This window comes from Saccostrea echinata, unplaced genomic scaffold, assembly GCF_033153115.1.
Source record: "Saccostrea echinata isolate AGI-Se365-2 ecotype Australia unplaced genomic scaffold, CSIRO_AGI_Sech_v1 ptg000030l, whole genome shotgun sequence".
Taxonomy (NCBI): Eukaryota; Metazoa; Mollusca; class Bivalvia; order Ostreida; family Ostreidae; genus Saccostrea; species Saccostrea echinata.
Window position 1 is genome coordinate 28,636,291 of NW_026889779.1, and position 5,390 is coordinate 28,641,680.

The window sequence follows — 5,390 nt, forward strand, 5'->3', positions numbered from 1 at the left end:
CTCCTGGGTATTATTGAAACAAATTGAATATATAGATATGATATAGTGAAAATGCATAAATGCTTTAAAAATCTTTTCTGCACCTGGGCATATCAGAGGCAAAAAGAGTAAAAGTTTTAATAAGGAAGGGTATTTTTACCAGATTTTTGAACATCAAGACCATTTGGTCAAGTGTTCTGGTCCAGGCCAGGGCTCTATTAATTTGTATTCTACTGAGAGGAGTTATTCCCCTTTGCCACTTACTTGTGATAATTAATCACTGTAAATAATGTACTTGAAAGGTTAATAGAATAAGAGAATTATGCAAGAATTTTTATTGTATAATACAAAAAGTACTTTCATAATTTTAATGATCAGGTAGACTTGCAAGTAATAGATAAATAAAAATGAGACGAAAATAACTTGTCTTATTAAATTTTCATCAAAGATCAAGAGAGGCCAATGTAAGAGATTTCAACAAGGAATTAAAAGAGATTAAAAGAGTAGAGAAGCACTGATAGTTTGTTTAATACTGTCTGGTGAGAGTGATAAATGGGGAACAGATTAGAACCTAATTTATGAACTGTTAATGAATACTAGACTAATTATTTTGTTGATCCTGATCACCCTATTTTTCTTGCTTTGGGGCAAAAAGCTTCACCTTTCAGTTCATTTTATACTCTGTGGATCCTCTAAATTGTTGTATTATACTCAGGTGACCGTTAAGGCCCTTGGGCCTCTTGTTTTTAAATGTCACAGCAATGTCGACAGGGATAAATTCTCTTCAAATTTTATGCATTTATTCTAAGTGATCCATGGATAGTTATTTTGAAATTTTATATCTTAATAGATGACTACATTTCTGAAAAAAATAATATTCATTCAACCATTTATTTTATGCTTAATTGTGAAAATTATAATCCTTTGAAACGTTCATTTTTTTTCAGAATAAAAAAAAAAACAAATCAAAACTTAAAAAAAAGGGAAATAGAGCACTCTTTTTCCTAAGAACATTTTTTAGATGATCATTAAATTGCTTTGACTTTCAGAGAACCAAAATTTGAATTTTAAAATCCTTTTTTATAATCGCCATTATCATTAACCTTTTATTCTAAGGTGGTCACATTGATGGACACTTTTGCGCACTTCCAATGAGGAAGGGATTCTGATAAATCCAGCTTTGTCTAGGATGAGATCGTATCTCATCTTTTGCTTGATAAATATGATTCAGTCTAACACTCGTAGATGTGGTTTATAATTTTTATGTACATTTTTGCTCACCTATTCAGCGTTTCGAAACATTGATAAAGAATAAGAGACTTATTAATCTAAAATGTTTTTGTAAATGCATAGCTACTTCTACGAAAAATTGTTCAAGTTCATGTTGAGTCATGCGTTGTTGTTTTCTATGAGACCTGTTTACACCATTTATAAAAAACCCATTTTATTTTACTACTGCTTCATCATTATTGAAATATTGTCGTAACGTAAAAAAAAAACCCAGGGACACTATTGCAAAATTGATCTATTGACAAGAATGTGAATTGTACTAAAAATTTCTCCAATGTCATTGCCAACATGGCATATATATAGATAATTTTCCCTTATTCATCTGTCTATGAATATGTTCTATGCTGGACCACAATGTAATGCTATCCTGTCTAAATAAAGTCTTTATTTATTATTATTCATTATTTTTAAAAAATTCTTTATGGTATTGATGAAAGTTAAAGTGATATTTGAAAGCAATTTATAAAGACCAGATTTTTTTCAGATTATTGGGAGTATGGCTGACCATACTTTTCAAAATGTAAATTCTGACTGGAGATTGAACTTTGCAAAGAAAATGAAACTATAATTTTTACAAACTCCAAATGCCATTCTTATTTATTTATTTGCAGGGAAAATGGATATCAGCAATAATTGTTTTTCTGCTCTCTCTCTTTCCCATAAACTGTCAACATTGTACACACAGACTGAGTGATGACGAGTTTGAAAGACAACTGCATCATTTGCATTTTGAAGCAAATGGAATTGAGATTTTGAATAGCACTTTTTCACAACCAATAGATAATTCCCGGTGCTTAAATCCATATTTAGACGCGTCACCAGTATTTCTAAACGAACGCTCGCTTTGTCCTTGGGATTTGGTTGAGGACGTAAACGAGAATCGATATCCCCAGGTTCTTCATTTTGCTCGATGCCGGTGTACGACGTGTATGGATGGGATGGAGAACTATGAATGTAAACCGGTGTCGTATCGAATACCTTTGCTTGAAAAGAGATGTGTGAGTGGTGTTTACCAGTATGTAAAAACCTACTTAGATCTACCCGTTGGTTGTACTTGTACAAAGCCAAGAGTAATCCAAGTGTCAAAAAGAGTACAGAACCTGTACATTCCGAGAATGGTTTCAAAAGCACTGGGACGAAAATACAAGTATATATACTGAGCGTTGTTAAATTGTTTCTTCATGCAATAGAAACTGGTCAGAACTGATGTTGTAATTGATTGGACACTGTGTATGTAAGTAAAATGTATCGAAGAAGCATTCAAAAGCAAATATATAAATATGTATTTTAGTAAGGAAAAAATATATACAAGTTTTCATTCAATGTTGAATTAATTTAAAATAATCTTTAATAAATAAAAAAATTAGCTCGTATAGAAAATCCTAGAAGTGATAAATATTTTCTAGCCATTTTTATGTACGAATCATTACCTTTTTGTTTATTTCAATTACGGTAAGAAAACATTCATTTGAAGAAAGCAGTCAGAAAGTGTTTATTATATTATTATATTATATTATTATATTATTTAATTAGAAAATGTTCTTGTGTTTTAAAAATATTAAATAAAAATATTCTTGCTCATTTTAGTTCTGGTATATAAGCCATGGTTGAAATTGGTTCAAAGGCAATCATTTTTGTTTCTAAAACAGACTACTCATTGGTATGGGGTGTTTGATTGTTAAAAGAAACGAATATTAATAAAGTTATTGCAGTCTAGATGTTTTATTTTGAATATGTCCAAGTTTCTTAAATATTATGTACACCGGAATAAGATGATTACACATTATCCATAAGAAAAGGGAGAAAAAGGCTTGATTAAATATGACGAGAATATTACATTTGGGGATACACACATATTTTATGATAAGGAGATAAATAATAAAAATCCAATGCTCATTTTATATTTAACAATAGAAAATGCCAGATTTAGAACTAAAAAGTAATCACAAAATTTGATTAATTGTGAAATTTAGATAATGAGAATTTATGAGCATGTAGGTAGTGCACTAATAAATAAATACAGAAAAAGAATTTTTTTCAATTTCTATTTGAAAGTGATTGTAGAAAAATCAAAAATATTAGATAAAATAACAAAGATTGATTATTTAATTTTATTGAAGCTTTTATTTGGATGCTTTTAAATGAAATTAAAGAATGAAATACAAAATGTTCAAAAGAAAAATTCTCAGGCTCAAAATTTTATTGAGGATCCCTTTCTTACTCGTTGAGCTCAAGGACTTTCAAACACGAAATGTTTTTATTAAGGGCTTAAGATACTAAAACAAACTTTTAAATCGAAATTTGAAAAAAAAAACAGTTTGTACAGATAGGTTATTCAAAAAATATATTCATCACGAAGTTTTCCTTTAAAGCTATCTTTATTATATATATCTAAGAATATGTAGAAAAATACCCAAAGCAACAGATAAAATGGAGATTTTTCTGTGAATACACTTGACATTCTCTTATTTATGACTGAAATATTTCATTATCCAGATAATATTAAAAAATATATATATTTGGGATGGAATGGAAGATAAAGGATAGTTTTAAAGGAAAACTTCATGGTAAATATGTTTATTTGCAATAAGCCCATACAATCTGCTTAAACAAATTCTATATCATTATCTTTTTGAGTATCTCATGTCATTATATTTATATATATATATATATATATATATATATATATATATATATATATATATATATATATATATATATATATATATATATATATATATATATATATATATATATATATATACACACATTATAATAAAACATGAATGGACATGTTCAGTCAGGAGTTTCGGGTTTGAAGGAAAGAGAGGGTATGGATAACAAAGAGACATTTGTACATAATGGATAACCAATTGATATGTATTATATACAATATCCCCAACAGACATTTACAAGGAACAATGATCAAAAAACATATTTTCGCATACTCGTTTCAAAGAATGTGATATTATTGCATCATGACGGGTAGTATAATACCTTTCTTTATATAAATAACATAATCAACGTACTTTAATGATAGACATAGAAAGGGTGTTGCCTTTGAGTTCGTTATTGATATCATGTTTCATGATTTACAATCCTTTATCACATTAAAAGGAAACATGCCACTCAGTAAGTACAATCTAAATGCCACGTATACTATGACATTTTTGTGTAATTTTAGATACAGGTATTAAAGTAACTGAGAGTTACATGTAGTCTTACAACGATATATTATTGCTACAAGTAAGGTAGAAAGTTCCTCAAAAAAGCAAAAACATATTGAAAAAAATAACAAAATAAACATGAATTTCAGAAAAAATAAAGAAACAAACCATTAATAATAATAATAATAATAATAATAATATATATATATATATATATATATATATATATATATATATATATATATATATATATATATATATATATATATATATATATATATATATATATATATATATATATATAACAAAGAAAGCCACAAAATGGAATAATAAGTAAACGCTTGTTAGTAGAATACAAAGTAAATATAGAGGTCATTTACCGAAATATCCATCGTTTGAGGGAAATCTTTATCGTCACAGTTAAGAAAGAACTTATGTAAGTTCAAATGTTATGTGCCAGACATAGATCAGACATAACTTTAAAGCAAAAGTCAAAGAAAATACAAATATGCAAAAAATTATCTTGATATGAAAAGATTTGTGATTAATCTCTAACGCAATGTACTTTTATTTCACCAGCAATTTTTACAATATTCCCAATTCAGCATTGTTAAAACCACATGTAGGTACATTTGCTTTGAAATTTACATTAAGGATTAATTTTTTTGATTTTTCGATTTCCTGGACACACTAACAATCTGTATTACTTTTTAGGAACAAAAGAGCAATTCTATATGATTGTACAAAGACAGAAACTGACAATTAAGTTGACATTACATAGCTTTCAACAATCTTGTTTAAAGTCAGTATTTAGCAAATTTATAGTTAATATGATAACCTTGTTTGCAATACAATTTGTTGCGTCGATCTTTGGTTTATCTGATCAATACAGAGAGATGACTACGAGTGATCACTATTCGTCAGCTTCACCTTTGTCATTATGTTTTCAGATTC

The 5,390-nt window shown here is 27.9% G+C and overlaps 1 protein-coding gene across 1 annotated transcript in view; it reads right to left on the bottom strand.

Annotated features, from left to right (window-relative positions):
* Positions 1 to 5,390, bottom strand: part of LOC133197641 (cysteine sulfinic acid decarboxylase-like) — a 246,247-nt gene that overhangs the window by 135,816 nt on the left and 105,041 nt on the right. The window lies entirely within an intron of this gene.